We start from the raw sequence: 16614 nt of genomic DNA, 5'->3' as shown, positions 1-16614 counted from the left end.
CTCTCAGTTTCAATCTGATTGTGGGTATTTTGTGCCTTATTCCTTTTTGTTTTAGTAGCCTTAGGGCATTTGGGGAAAGGAGTAATTTGTGGGATAGTAAATTCAGTCTTAGCAGAGATGGATGTCGTTTTTAGAATACTTGAGCACTTCTTCGGGAACTTTCTTAAACGTCCTGTAGTGACATTGATGCCACCTACTATGTTCCTATGGAGAAGTTTTCTTGACCTTTAAATTGTTCTTGTTTATTCATTGTTTAACCCAAGAATTCTCCTGTCCAATATGGTAATTGCTAGCCACATGTGGCTACTTAAACTTAAATTAACTGAAATTGAAAATCACTTCCTCAGTTGCACTGGCCCCACATTAAGGGTTCAGTAGTCTAGTGCCTACTGTATTGGATAGTGTGATATAAAATGTTCCCGATATCACAGATGTTTCTCTTGGGCAGTGTTGCCCCAGAGTCATCAGTTCTTTCAGAGAGAGATGGGCTTGTTGTTTACTTTCCCACCTGCTTCTCCTCACTACCTGTTTCCACTGCCAACCTCCCTCACCAGCCCACCCCCCCCCCCACCCCAAGTAGGATGAAAGGTAAGAATAACCCCTCAATTTTCTTCCGTCTAGCAGGCTAGGGTTAATCATGAACAGTCTCAAGAAGTGAGGAATATGTTTTTCTAGAATCTTTTCTTTTTAAAAAAACTTTTAAAAAAGTTTATGCCATTAGATTGTGACCCTCTTCTTGTTTCTTTCTCTACTGACTTATTTTTGCTAGTTTTAATCTTTTATTTCCCACGTATTATTTATACTGGGGAAAGAAACTCTGTTTTCTATCTTTCTCTCACCATATTTACCTAGTAGCCCCAAAATGTTCACAGTATTAAAAGTATTTTATGAATTTTAACGTGTACTAAATGAATTTTAGGAGGAGAAACTTAGAGCTTAAGACGTTAAGAAATGGGTTGCATTCTGCTGCCCTACTCTGATGTCTGTCCTTTTTCCACTGTGCTTTTCTCCTTGGCATTCTGTCATGGATATTTATATCATTGTTTTCTCTTGACCTTATAGTCCATTTATTTCCTTATATTTTTCTCTGTGTTAGTCTTATTACTCTAGCATAAAGGAGTAAATATGATTAATATTGAATTTATCTTCTGACAAGTCAGTTATTTAATTTTTAAATTTGTGATTTTGCTGCTTAGTAGTTTTCTATATTCATCTCAGAAAAGATTATGATTTTATGTAATCTAATAATGTGGTAATTTAAAACAGTCAATTTTATTCTATTCTATTATTCATTTAGCTGTATATATACAAGACTTTAAGTTTCTGATACATATCTTAAAATTACTGCAGTCCTACTGGAAGTTGCAAGCCTTCGATAGACTCCAGAGTTCCAAAATGGTTACGTCAGACAGATTCTGCTAGTGCATTGTTGTCTAGGTAATATAGAGAATGTGGCAGACACTGTTGATTGTCTCTAGCAGACAGCCCCTATGCAAAAAGGTCTTCTTCCTTGCAGACAGATTTTCTACAGGGATTGAACACCCAGGTGTCTTTGCAGAAGCCATGTTGCTTCCCAGCCTAAACTAGTCTAGTTAATGTTAATTACATTCCCCTTGTAGGTGATAGGTTTAGGAATGGGCATATAACACAGTTCTGGCTAATGTGAAGTAACGGGAAATATGAGGAAAGTGGGGTGTAGAAGGGTGTATGAGAAAGGTTTACTTTCACATAAAAAGCCTGAAGACATCTGACCTGCTGCTGAGATGTACTTCATGGACTTAACAGTTTCAGCTTCCGTTGATGGAATACCTTGATCAGATTAACTCTCTGGGAAATTATTTTGAAAACCAGCAGCTAAAGGTGTACTATAGGATGATCAAAAGTAGGCAAAACTAGAGAGGACTCTGCACATGAAGGACTGAAATTTCAAGGTGTGAGATTGCAGGTTTTTGCCTGGGGGAATTCCCCTGTTCCACATAAAAATGGAAAAAGTTACAGCCTCACTTACCTAGGTATTAGAGAACAGACTTCAAGGCTGGCAGAATACCTAAAACGTTTGGGGGGAAATTCCAGAAAGGTGTGGGAACCACAGGAGGGTGCACCCCTGGAAATGCATGTAAACACCATTCAAATCACTGGCTGACCAACTCTGCATGTGTGGAGAAGACTCCAGTGTGTCTAGCAAAAAAAAACAGCAACTGGAAACTAAATGGAGATTTCACTTGCTGGTCATATTAGGATACACAGAGTTTGGAGTTTGAAACCAGTAAAATGCCTGCTATAACAAATATTAATACACTTCAGAGGAATGCAACACAAGGAAGAATTTATAGTGTATGGTTGATAATATTCAGAATACAATTTGAAAAAATCAGCAGACATAAGAAACAAAAAAATAACTAATGCTGAAGAGAAAAAGTAGGCAATAGAGAGATAATCAAGAAGAGGCAATTACCAGACAAATAATGCAGCTATTATATATATGGCAAAAATATTACAAAGCAACATAGTTGTATTGATTGAATAAATGAATCTTAACAGGAAAGACACTATAAGAAAGAATGAAATGGAAATTCTAGGGCTGAAAAATACAACGATTAAATGAAAAATAAGCTAGATAGGCTTAATAGCCAGGAAGAGGCTGTAAAAGTGTTAAGAAACCTGAAGATAGATTAATAGAAATTATTCATTCTGAAGAACAAAGAGAAAAACAAGTGAAGAAAAGTGAACAGTCTCAGAGCCATGTGGAACAATATGAAACAGAATAAAATACTTGTAATTTAAGTCCCAAAATGAGAGAAAAGGGTGAATGGAGTAGAAATAATACCTGAAGAAATAAAAGCTAAAAAAATTTCAAGTTTAGTTTAAGGGGGGAACAAAACAAGTATACAGATCCAGGAAACACATCAAATTCCCAGGCAAAATATTAAAATGTCACACCTATGTACATCATAGTCAAACTTTTGAAATCAAAGGGGAAAGAGAAAACCTTGAAAGCAGACAGATAAACAATGCATTATATACAGAGAAACAATGATTATGACTAACTGCTGATAAGAAACAAAGGAGTCTAGGAAACAATGGAATATCATCTTTAAATTGTTGAGAGAAACCTGTCAACCAAGAATTCTATATTGAAAAAAACCATTCTTCAAAAATAAAGATGGAATGAAGGCATTTTCAGACGAACTAAATTGAAAAATTCGTATGTAGAACCATATTACAAGAGATACTGCAAGAAGTTGTTTAGGTTGAAGAGAAATGATAATAGATGGTAATTTATAACTATAGAAAGGAATAAAGAATGATAGAAATGATATATATGTAGGTAAATATTAAAAATTAAACTTTTTTCTCTTAATTTCTTTAACAAAAATTCTGTAACATACACAAGATGTTACATATATATACATCTATCTATCTATCTATCTATCTATCTGTCGCTGTGTCTTCTCGGCAAAGATTGTACTTGCTTATGCTTAAACTCTGAACTTTTCTGTACATCCATGGAGCTGTGACCTTGGCCTCCAGTGCCACAAGTCTTTGTTTGGACATAAAATGTTTTCATTTCTCTAGGAGTGGAATTACTGGGATGTATAGTAAATATATGTCCTTCCTTTTCACACCTCCAGTTCCTACTCTCCAGATGCAACTACTTCTAACTTTTAGCTTTATCTTCTAGTAGGTATCCTCATATTATTTTTAAAACAACTTGTTTATATATGTTTTTCTAGTGACTCAAAGGGCATTATTTAATTTAGATATATAAATATTTTGGGATTAATGAAGAAGAAACAGTCCCTTTACAAAATTTTATGTTTTATATGAAAAGTTTTTCATAACCTAGATTATTTGCTTTTTAAAAATTTTAAACTGCTGTTTCTTGGAGCCCTAGTTTCCTACCCCCACTTTACCTAGAGTACAGATTTTTGCTTTTGTTTTTTCTATTTAACTATTAGAGTTCACCCTAAGATTAAAACAAACTACTGCTTTATCCCCTCCCCCATGAATGTCCACCAATATTTTAAAACCTCTGCTCTAACCCTCTAACCTCTTTTTTTTAATGTCCTAAAGGGTAATTAAATTTATCAATTTCAAATCAATAGACACTTACTTCTTTAATACGTTATCTTTATTTCAGGGGTTTAGGTAAGGAGGGAGTGAATACATGAGGAATTATGATTAGTTCTACCTAGGTTGGGCTTAATTTTATTTTATAGTTTATGACTGAGTGAGAACCACTCTAAAATGCATTCTGCTTAACAAAAAACAGTTCTTATTTATCCCTGTAATTAGATTGAGATTAGTTTTCAAATGACTGGGACCCTTCTTTCTCATGTCTTAGAACTCTTAGACCTAAGATCAACTTGTGTCATGAGTATATTTTACTTCAGAGAAACATGAAAAAATACCTTATGTAGATTCTTCAGATTTCTCAGTAACAAAATCTGGAAACCACTGCATTTGGAAAGCTTATTTCCTGTATATTGGTGCTGAACATATAGTCATAAGACATGAGAAGTGTCGTGGGCAATTGAACACTCTGAATTTTCAGAGTGGCTCAACTCAAAGTTACTGGGCACAGGTGTTTCCATAATTGTGATGTATTGGGAGAGATTCAGTGTTCAATGATCCTCAAACCCATACTTCCACCTGTGTGGTATAGTGGTCACTGGGCTGTAGTATAAAACATGTAAAGTGAAGAGCATAGCAGTTACCATGGAAGGAAAAAATGTCTCAAACCAGTATGCATATAATGTGTTGTTTTACATAGGCCTAATCAGGGGGGAAAGATACTTTTTTTTGAGAAAAATATTAAATTAAAAAATTTATTAAACATGACTTTTTTAAAAAAAGTAAACATGTGCTATCCATACTGAATAATTTAATTGTTTATGATATTGTCAATCACCTACCCACTCTGGTCTTGTCAGGGAAATCTAACCCAATGTCAGAGAGATGGACCACCAATACACTGCTATGGTATCTACGGATACCATAGCAGTGAATGTTTATGTCCTCCGAAATCCACATGTTGAAGTCCTAACTCCCAATGTGATGGTATTTGGAGGTAGGCACTTTGGGAAGTAATTAGGTTTCAGTGAATTGATGAGTGTGGGGTTGTCGTCATGGGAATAGTGCCCTTATAAGATGACACACCAGAGAGCTTGCTTCCTTTCTCTTTCTCTGCCCATGTGAAGACATAGCGAGAAGGCAGCCAACTGCAAGCTAGGAAGTGGGTTCTCACCAGGAACCGAGTCTGCCAACACCTTGATCTTGGACTTCCCAGCCTTCAAAACTGTGAAAAATTGTTGTTTAAACCACTCCGTCTATGGTATTTTGTTATAGTAGCCCAAGCTTGCTAATATGAGTATCTTATGGCATGACAATGTCATGATGTATTCCCCTGTGTACCTTTTAAGTAGTCTGTGTCCACAGAAGATAACAGACATGGTATTGTCCTGGTACAAATCTTAAGTTGGTACTAGTGCCCTCCAGGCTGTCTTGGAATTCATAAGACAAGTGGGTACATTCAGTGTCTTTTTCTCGACTACAACAAACACCACGGTAATAAAATAAAAGAGGTGGCAGGATGAAGAATAAAGCTTATAAACTATGCCTTTCCAAAATATGCTTTATGAAATAAAAGGTAATTTTTTGGGACTTCATAGAGCTTATATTTAATGTAACAACATTTCTCTTACCGAAAGTGAATGTTTTAGAGCAAGGTGAAAAGCTAATTTTATTCTAATGTTTTTATTTTAGTGTTTGGGGTGATCAGTACACATGAGTGGAGGGAGACCTATTTTCATATGAAATAGCTCAGGTATATTAAACCCACTGTTTCTTTTAAAAATTTGTTTTAATTTTTTTTTTTAGGGAAGTTTTAGGTTCATAACAAAATAGGGTGGAAAATGCAGGGAGTTCCCATATACTCCCTGCCCCCACCCACCTCCTGACTGTCAACATCCTTCACCACAGTAGTACATTTATTACAGTCAATGAACGTATGTTAATACATCATTATCACCTGAAGTCCATAGTTTACACTGAGGTTTGCTCTTGGTGGGGTTCATTCTGTCGGTTTTGACAAATGTATAATGACATGCCTCCACCATTGTGATATCTTAACAAAATAGTTTCACTGCCCTAAAAATCCTCTATGTCCTGCCTATTCATTCCTCTTTCCCCTACAAATCCTGCCAATCACTAGTCTTTTTACTATCTCCATAGTTTTCCTTTTTCAGTTCTTTGCCTTAGTAATATGCATTTAAGGATGCTCCGTGTCTTTTCAAGTCTCTATAGCTCATTTCTTTTTAGGGCCAAATAACATTCCATTGTCTAGATGTACCACAGTTTATTCATCCATTCACCTGCTGAAGGATATCTTGTTTGTCTCTATAAATTGGCAAATATGAATAAAGCTGCTATAAACCTTGTGCAGGTTTTTGTGTGGACTCATTTTGGTATAAACCAAGGACTCTGATTACTAGACTATTTGATAAGAGTATATTTAATTTTGTAAGAAGCTGCCCAATTGTCTTTCATAGTGGCTGTACTGTTTTGTGTCCCCACTGGCAATGAATGAGAGTTCCTTTTGCTCCACATTCTTGCCAACATTTAGTGTTGTCAGTGTCCTGGAGTTTGGCCATTCTAATAGGTGTGTAGTTGTATCTTTTTTTAAAAAAATATTTATTTATTTATTTATTATTATTTTTTGGCTGCGCCAGGTCTTAGTTGCGGCATGTGGTCTCTTCCGTTGTGGTGTGCTAGTTCAGTAGTTGTGGCACATGGGCTTAGTTTCCCTGTAGCATGTGGGATCTTAGTTCCCCGACCAGGGATTGACCCCGCGTCCCCTGCATTAGAAGGTGGATTCTTTACCACCGGACCACCAGGGAAGTCCCCGTATCTTGTTTTAATTTGCATTTTCCTAATTACATATGATGTTGAACATCTTTTCATAAGCTTATTTACCATCTGTATATCTTCTTTGGTGAGTTGTCTGTTAAAGTCTTTGGCCCATTTTTTAGTCGAGTTGTTTGCTTTCTTATTGTTGAGTTTTAAGAGCTCCTTGTATATTTTGGATAACAGCCCTTTATCAGATGTATCTTTTCCAAATATTTCTCCAAGTCTGTGGCTTGTCTTGTCTTTGTCTTGACATCTTTTGCAGAGCAGACATTTTTAATTTTAATGAATTTCAGCCTATCAATTATTTCTTTCACGTGTCATGCCTTTGGTGTTGTATCTAAGAGTCATCACCATATCCAAGGTCATCTAGATTTTCTCCTATGTTATATTCTAGAATTTTATAGTTTTGTGTTCCTTATTTGTCTCTAATCCTTTTTGAGTGAATCTTTGTGAATGGTGTAGGTCTGTCTAGATTCATTTTTTTTGCATGTTGATGTTCAGCACCATTTGTAAAAAAGACTATCTCTTCTCTATTGTATTAACTCTGCTCCTTTGTCATAAATCAGTTAACTGTATATTCATGTGGGTCTATTTTGGGGTTCCCTGTTCTGTACCATTAACCTCTTTGTCTGTTCTTTCACCAGTACCACACTGTCTTGATTTTGATTACTGTAGCTTTATAGTAGATCTTGAAGTCAAACTCACTGTATAAATGTTAAACTATTACAAAATTTAAGCATACACAAAGATAGGGCTCAGAGTCCAATGAATCCTCATGTACACATCACCTAGATACAACAGTCATCAGCTCATGGCTGCTCTCAACTTTAACTCAACCCCCTTCCCACTTCAATCCCAAATTTCATATGAAATTCAAGATATTATATAATTCCATCCATATCTATTCAGGATGTATTTCTAAAACACTGTCTTCACTTTAAAGAAACTGCAAAGCTGTCTTCATTTTCCAAATAAGAGGATTTAAAACTTTTTTTTTGGTTCAGCTTGAATGTATACTCTTTTAGAAAGATGGAGAAAGTTGTTTATTCTAGTATATAATTTTATTTTCTACACATACTGATATTTTAAATAACAGAAAAATCTTCATTTATAAATATAACTTTTTTATACTCGTGAGTTTCATCACAAAGATTTTATGTATTTGTGTCCTTATTATTACCAGGGTTCCTTTTTGAGTCATTTAATACTTATCCATAGGGAACCATCTTTACTTCTGTATAGGTTGTTTGAGATGCTCATCACCTTGGAATATGGATAGGATGCTGACATGGAAATTACATTTTAAGCCTCCAATACTCATTCACATGATATTAGCATAATTATTATTCAGAATTCTTCTGTAAGGAAGACTTGACTTTTCTCTCACGTTTATTTTTTAGTCATTTATTTACGTAAGTATGGACTCATAGATATTTATTTTATCCTTTGGGTTATGAACTAATACTGTCATCATTCTACTGCTAAAATTTTTCAGCTTTGGTCTTAGGGAGTTGTTTTCGTTTGTTTGTTTTTTAAGTACCTGATGATCTAGATTTATTTTAACTGCCTTAGTTTTAGAACCAGCCATTTTCCAAGGTGCAAAAGAGCAGGTTTTACAGGTTCATTAATGTTTTTTACATCAGTCAGATTGCTGTTAAATGGTTCTCTTTGTAATAATCATATGAGTAGTTTATTGTAGTAAAGGTGACATTACTTAAATGACCATGAGGCTTAGAAAAATTGCCAACATAAGCCACAATATAAAATATTTTAATTAATACCCATTAAAAACCCCCGGTATGATCATGCCTCATTTCTCTAGGCTCAATACAAACAATACGTGTAATAATTGATTTTTTTAAACCTTTTTGATGTAAACACTGCTAAAACAGTTTTCTGGTTTCCAGCCCCTTGACAGAGAATGAAAGACATAACTTAATATTTTTTTCTTTCTACATTACACCTTATATTATCTGAGTATCAGGAGATAGATGGTTAAAATTAAATACATAATATACTCTGCATAAGAACTTTATACTTAGAATAATACCTAAAGTCTTCATAACTGCTATTTCAGCTATGTAGGGGAGACCTTTCTACTTAGTTCCAAATTCATAGATGTATTGTGTAAATTGAAACTGCATTGTATCAATTTCTAGATAAGAAATATATTAGAAGGTACAGAATACGTTAAAAAATTAAGCAGTTCCATTAAAAACAAAGTATTTCTAAAATATTGTTTTCAGATACACATGGTGCTGTATTAAAATTGGTTCGTCTTCCTTTTTTATGTATATGATGTACAATTAGTATACTAAGTTGAGCAAATGGAAATTTTTTTCTATAGATTTCAGCATCTTTGAAACCTATTTTATCTGTATTTATCCTTAAGCAGACTAAACATCCTTCTGATTATATCTTGTTTACCTTACTTGTTTATTTAATTAATTAATTTATTTATTTATTCGGGGGTTGGCGGGGACTCTGCTGGGTCTTTGTTGCTCTGCGCAGGCTTTCTCTAGTTGTGGTGAGCGGGGGCTACTCTTCGTTGCGGTGTGCGGTATTCTCATTGAGGTGGCTTCCCTTGTTGTGGAACATGGGCTCTAGGCATGTGGGCTTCAGTAGTTGCAGCACATGGGCTCAGTAGTTGTGGCTCACGGGTTCTAGAGCACAGGCTCAGTAGTTGTGGCGCACGGGCTTAGTTACTCCGTGGCATGTGGGATCTTCCCGGGCCGGGGCTCGAACCCGTGTCTCCTGCATTGGCAGGCAGATTCTTAACCACTGTGCCACCAGGGAATTTCCTGTCTTTTTTTCTTACATGCATAATTTTAAAATTTTTATTCAAGTAGAAATAGATAATGTATATGTGTCAGAAGCAAATGGCCTCATGAATTTTTGTAAACTGAAGACCCCAATGTAACGAGTACTCAGATTAAAAAACAGTAATTATACTTTAGAAGCCCCTCCTTTGACACCTTCCACTTAATATCCTTCTTTCCCTCCCAAATGGAAACAATATCCTGACCCTTAATGACTCTGCCTTTTCTTCCCTATTTTCCTCCCTCTTTCCTTACTTACTTTCTGAAACATTGTTGAACTAGTTTGAAGCTTTGGATGATGGGTTTGGTTTGCTTGTGGAATATTACTAGGTAAGGGTATCAGCAATCTGAGTTCCTTTAATCACCTCAGTTATAGATTTGACATGATTGAAAGGTGGGCTTTAATTTTATCATCTTTACTCTCTAGGATATAGACTTTCAGGATTTTAAACCAAAGTCTAGGGAGAGTTAGGAATCTTATTTTTGGTGGATCCTGACCTCCAACTTTTGCTTCTGTAATTTTTGTGAATCTGCTAAAAGCTCTTTGGGCGTCTCGGCTTTTTGTTATGTAATAACAATCCTTTGGGGGGAAAAACAATTCCAAATGTCAGTCAGATTTCTTGGTTTACTACTTCTTCTGGATCTTGCCTGCATAATTCATCACTGTTCTTTTAAGTTTTCAGTGCCTTCAGACAGGTGTGTTTCATTTTTCTTCCCTAGCTCGCTGTAAGGGTTATTCCAATTTGCTTATTTCTAGAAGTAGAACTCTGTAATCCTGTATTACCTGTTTTTAAAAAGTAATCTTTCAAGTCTTATTTTTAATGACATTTTGTCATTGGAGTTTGTGACTTCTTTTAAGCATCTATAACTGGCATTGATTAAAGTTGTTTCAGTGTAATGAGTTCCCCAAACAGTACATTTTGGTTCAAAATGAAGCAGTTGTACAAAAGCCTCATGATATTTTTGTAAATTCTCAAATATGAGGCAGTTTCTTTTCTGAGGGATAATTTTAGGGGGAAATTTTTCTTCATATTTGGCATCTAGGGATATTTGATTTACGGTGAGGTAATAGTTTCTAGAAAAAAATTTAATAATAAAAGCAATGGTAATAGCTACTATTTGAGTGTTTAATATGCACTAGGCACTAAGGGCTTATATAACCTTCACTAAACTAATCAATCTTTATGAACACTTTCATGATATAGATACTGCTTTTATTCCATTTTACAAATGAGTAAATTAAGACAAGGGGAGGTCAAGTAATTTAACATGGTCATAGAGGCAACCCCGATACTGAACTGGCACGACCTAGTATTACCCATTCTGGCTGTTTGCATCCAGCGTCCATTCTGTTTTGGCCAATGTCTGTTCCTGTGGGTTGAAAACCTGAGAAAACAGCTAGCAGTGGTACAGATTCAGATAAAAAGTTATTGGAGATTGGCTTCCATCCTGTGTGGAAACCTCATCTCGTTTGTTTCATTAACCTCATGAAAACATCAGTCCTTAAATTTTTTTCCTTTTAGTTCAAACTAAAGGAATTATGCTGTTGGTGTATATATACAGTTAGTAATTAGCAGCCAGATCTAAAAAGCCATGCCATGATGTTCTCATAGCAATAGAACCAAATTGAAATTTCATAAAAAGTGTAAGAGAAGGTTTCTTTTGAGGGGAATATACTTTGAAATAATAATTGATATCAATAACTATTTTAGGTATTAAGCAACATGTTCTTCGTGTTTGTTATCCAAAAATCCTGTTGTTAAAACTTTGTACTGTTTCAAAGAATCCCTTTCATTTTAGTAAATTATACTAATTTATTTAATGTTAAATGTTAAGAAAGAATTAATTTACGGATCTTTAATAAAACATATCGTGAAGCATTAATCTGTAGAAGTTTTACTTAATAGCTTTGTAAAATCTTTGGATGTGGGAAAGATACTAATAAAAAAAATACTCCTTTATAATCTTTTTACTGTAATTACTGCCATAATCCTAAATACTTGTACAGTAAAATAAACAATACAAATATTTATTAAAATAATGTAATTGAACTTTAATAAAGAGTTAGTAGAGAAGGAGAACTGGAAAGTGCTGTGTTAATACAGCCGTTTCATCATATTATCAGTTTTAGGTATATTTTGAACATTTGTTTGATTAACATTCAGTAAAGATTGTAGGTGAGTGCTTATGTTTAAAGAATGAGATTATTTGTGTATCATTTTATTGGTTTATTAATGCACTTAATAGAATCAGTTTAGTCTGAAGCTCCATAAAGGAGAAGACCCTCAAGTCTGGCCTTGATAGAAAAGTATGTCTCAGTTGCAGTCCTTTTTTTTTTTAAGCATGAAGAGACAAGTAATTTGTTTTGAATTATGTATTCAGAGCAGATGATAAATGTTATAATTTATAGTTTACTTTTAAATATGGGTATTACTTTTAAAGTGCCTTTTGTTTTCAAAGCATAAATTTGGTGAGTTTCTTTTGTTTGGAGAATTTCTTAAGATTTTTTTTTTATTATGGATTTAAAAAACACTCAGATAATATTACGCTTACTTCTAAGAAAACTAAAGGTCATATTTTTTGATGAAAAGTGTTTTCAGTGATATTTAAGCAAAGATTGTGTCTTCACTGTAAGCACTTAACAAGGAAAACATAATTCATTAAGTGATATTAACCTATAACAATTTAAATAATTTCTTTTATTGTTATCTAACAATAAATATATGCAAATTGCTTTCAAGTGAGTTACTGATTTTTTTTCTCCTTAATTTTATTTAATTAAATGTTCTCTTTTAAGATAACTGTAGATTCACATGCAGTTGTAAGAAATAATATAGAGAGATCTGGTGTAACCTTTATTCATTTTCCTCCAGTGGTGACATCTTGCAAAACTATAGTAAGGTATTACAGCCTTGATATTGACATTGATACAATCATGATTCAGAACATTTCTATCACAAGTATCCTTCATGTTACCATTTTATAGTTAAACCCATTTTCTTCCCTGTGCTTAACCCTGCTCCCGCTTAACCCCTGGCAACCAGTAATTTCTTCTCCATCTCTATAATTTTGTCATTTCAAGAATGCTATATAAATGGAATCATACAGTATGTAACCTTTTAGGATTAATTTTGCTCACTCAAGTTCAGTGTACTTCTCTGGAGATTAATCAGCATTGTGTGTATCAGTCGTTTGTTTCTTTTTATTTCTGAGTGGTATTCCATGGCATAGATGTTTAACCATTTGCTTAACCAGTTGTTTAACCATTCATCCATTGAAGGACATCTGTGTTGTTTCCATTTTGGCTAATAGGAATAACGCTGCTATGAATATTTTGTGTAGAGATCTTTGTGAGAATTTCCATTTCCCCATGATAAATGCCCAAGAGTGCAATTTTTGGGTTGTATGATGAATACAGGTTTAGTTCTGTAAGAGACTGACAACCTGCCGGAATGACTGTAACCTTTTAAAACGTTCACCACCAGCATATGAATGATCCTTTTCCTGGACTTCCTTACTATCATTTGGTGGTATCACTATTTTTAAGTTTAATTTTAGATGAGAGCCATTCTGATATATATGCCATAACAAAACCACCTTGCTGTGGTTTTAATTTGCATTTCCCTATTAGCTAATGAAGTTGATTATCTTTTCATGTGCTTTGTTTGCCATTCGTATATCTCCTTTAGTAATTGTTTACTGATGTCTGTATTAGTTTGCTAGAGCTGCCATAACAAAATACCACAGACTGGTTAAATAAACAGAAATTTATTTCTCATAGTTTTTCACAGTTCCTCCAGGAGGCTAGAAGTCCAAGGTCAAGGTGTTAGCAGGTTTGGTTTCTCCCAAGGCTCCTCTCCTTGGCTTGCAGATGGCTGCCTTCTTGCTGTGTTCTCATATGCCTTTCTCTCTTCTTATAAGGATGCCAGTTGTATTGGATTGGGGTACCACTGATATAATCTAATTTAACCTTGAAGGTCCCAACTTTAGCATATGGTCGCATTGAGGCTTCAACATGTGAATTTTAGGGGATACACAGTTCAGTCCGTAAGAATATCTTTTGCCCTTTTTTAAACTGAATTGTTTTTTTTAATGTTGAGTTTTGGGAGTGGTCTTTATATTCTAGATACTAGCCCCTTGTTTCATATGTAGTTGCATATATTTTCTGCCAATGTGTAATTTGTTTTTTTCTTCCGCTTAAGAGGTTTTTTTTTAATGGAACAGGAGTTTTTAATTTTGATGAAATCTAATTTATCAGTGTTCTCTTTTATGGGCTGTGCTTTTGTTGTCAACCCTAAGAACTCTGTACCTAGCTATATAAATGTTTTTTTAAAAAAATGTTATGCCATGTTGAAGGAAAAATGATTAGAGATCACAAATTATAAATTTTTTTTTGCTGGGAGAAATTGTAATTATAAAAAGAAGGTTCACTTTGAAGAATAGGGGCAGATCAGTCATGAACAAAATAAACACTTGGGAGATAATCCTTCATGTGTTTTTCTCATTTTTTCTGCTCTTCTGTGTAATGGCATTGATAGGTTTTGTTCTGGACTATCTTTTAAGGATGTTTGTTTAGCAGGCAGCCTTGGAAAAGAGAGATATTCCCAGACAAGATTATCTTGACTGGTACTATCATCATCTGCTTTGTCATCCAAGCTGGGAATGGGGACATCCTTGTTAAGTGCCCCGATGTTGTTCTTTATGTTCAGTCACTGCATCCTGTTGATTTCAGCTTCTAAGTAGTTCTTAAATCTATCCTGCATTTTCATCCTTGTCACTGACATTCCCTGATCCATTACCTCATCCTCTCAAGTGTCCTTTCTGTAATGCTGCTTTCCAGATCTTTTTCTTCATCTTTAGTTTTCAGAAGTTTGGCTTATATGTCTTGTTTTGTATTTCTTTGGGTTTATCCTGTTTAGGCTTTACTCACTTTATTCCATCTGTAGTTTTAGGTCTTTTGCCAAATTTAGGAATTTTTCAGCTGTTATTTCTTGGAGTACTCTTTAAGCCCCACCCATCATCTGAATCTTTCCAGGGTTCAGATGATAGGATATTTTAGCTGTTTTGTTATAATTCCACAGGTCCCTGAAGTTCTTTTTTTTTTCCCCTTATCTTTGTCCTCCGTGTATTTTTTTTTTTTTAATTTTTATTGTGCTATAGGGGATGGGTTGGGAAATATCTCTGCAAGTTATGCCCTACTAGGGAAATGTCCATTCTAATTTTCTTGGGAGAGCTTTCGGAACTTTTTCTTTTTCTTGGAGCTGCTACTCCTGCTGGCAGCAGCCTCTTCAGGTCCACTGCTGAGTGGCTCCTCCTTGGAAGAGAATTTCCTCTATTTCTTGGGGACCCTCTTGTTTCCTGACTCTTCAGGGTCACTAACTGGTTCCCTCTCTGGGGAAAGATTTCTTCCTCTTGGTAAGACTTCCACTGCTAGCTGTCTCTTCAAGATCACTACTAACCAGCTCCTCCATGGAAAAAGATTTCTTTTTTGGGGGGCTTGGAGAGGAGACAGATGGGTCTTCCATTCCATTCTCCATTCTCCATTTTTCTCTTTTGTTCAGATTGGGTAATTTCGGTTGTTCTGTGTTCTAATTCATTGATGGTTTCCTGGTCCTCAGTACTGCTTTTGATCCCATTTATTGTTTAATTTTGGTTCCTGTATTTTTCAGTTGTAACCTTTCTTGTTGGTCTTTCTTTATATCTTCTATTTCTTTGTTTAGATTTTATAATTCTTTTCTAAGACCTTCTGTTTTTCATTTGTTTCAAGGATGTTCCTAGTTGCTCATTGAAACATTTTTATGATGGTTGCTTTAAAATCTTTATCAGATAACTCTAATATCCCTATCATCTTAGTGTTCGCATCTACTGTTTATCTTTTTTCATCCAGTTTGGGATCTACCTGGCTCTTGGAATGGTGAGTGATTTTTTTTTTTTTTTTCCAAACCTGGACGTTTTGGATATTATGAGATTATGGATCTTATTCAAGCCTTCAGTTTTAGCTCGGTTTGTTTGACACCATTCCAGCAGAGAAGGGTGGGGTGCATGCCACCTCATTACTGCCAGGTCATGGTAGAAGTCCTGGTTCCCCACTCAGCCTCCATTGATATCTCAGGTAGATTGTGCTCATTATTACTGTGGGTGAATGTGGGACCTGGCTCCCCACTATTATTCCCCTGATAGCTTTCTGGCTGGGAGGTATAGAAGTGCCTCATTACTGTTCCACATGTGTCTTCCACTGACACCACAGAGTGGTGTGTCCTTGTTACCACTGGCTGGTGATGTTTCAAGTCCTGAGGGGAGTGTCCACTAAGCATCCTCTTGTACTAGCCCAGCGGGGAGGGATAAAGTTACCTCGACTGATAGGTAGGCTTGGATGTCCCAGCTCCCTACTTGGTCTCCCCACCATGGAGGTGCCTCATTACCTGGTGGGGATTAAAGTCTCAGTTCCATCTTGGCCTTTTCTGATACCACCCCAGTGGGAAAGTCGGGGCTCTTATTACATCCTGGGGGGAGGGGTGGAAATCTAGGCTCACCATGTCAGCTTTTGCTGGTGGGGTTAAGGGTAAGGTCATGGTTTTTTTCTCTAGTGTTGGCTGCACTAGAGCAGTTATTTTCTTAAAAAGTTTTCTGTCTTGCTAGACTTTCCCTTTCCCTTTCTTGGTCCTTTGGCTACAGAGAACAGGCTTTTGGAAGGTTTGTTTCATCTATACTTGTTGGTTTTCTGTGTTACCCACTTCTCTTCCACCTAGTCTTTGATATATGAGGTAAAAATGAAAATCCAAGGAACTCACTGTTGTGTCATTCTTTGGATCCTTAGATCCCTATCCAGTCTTTCTTCTTCTCTGTCTTTTCTTTTTTATATTTGTTTTATATATAATGTCTTGGG

General features: G+C 35.3%; 1 protein-coding gene across 1 annotated transcript in view; it reads left to right on the top strand.

Annotated features, from left to right (window-relative positions):
- AP3B1 (adaptor related protein complex 3 subunit beta 1) overlaps positions 1-16614 on the top strand; it is a 267726-nt gene that overhangs the window by 96476 nt on the left and 154636 nt on the right. The gene's annotated exons all lie outside the window — the stretch shown is intronic.

The sequence above is a fragment of the Balaenoptera musculus genome, chromosome 3 (assembly GCF_009873245.2).
Source record: "Balaenoptera musculus isolate JJ_BM4_2016_0621 chromosome 3, mBalMus1.pri.v3, whole genome shotgun sequence".
Taxonomy (NCBI): Eukaryota; Metazoa; Chordata; class Mammalia; order Artiodactyla; family Balaenopteridae; genus Balaenoptera; species Balaenoptera musculus.
This window is presented reverse-complemented; position numbering and strand designations above follow the sequence as displayed.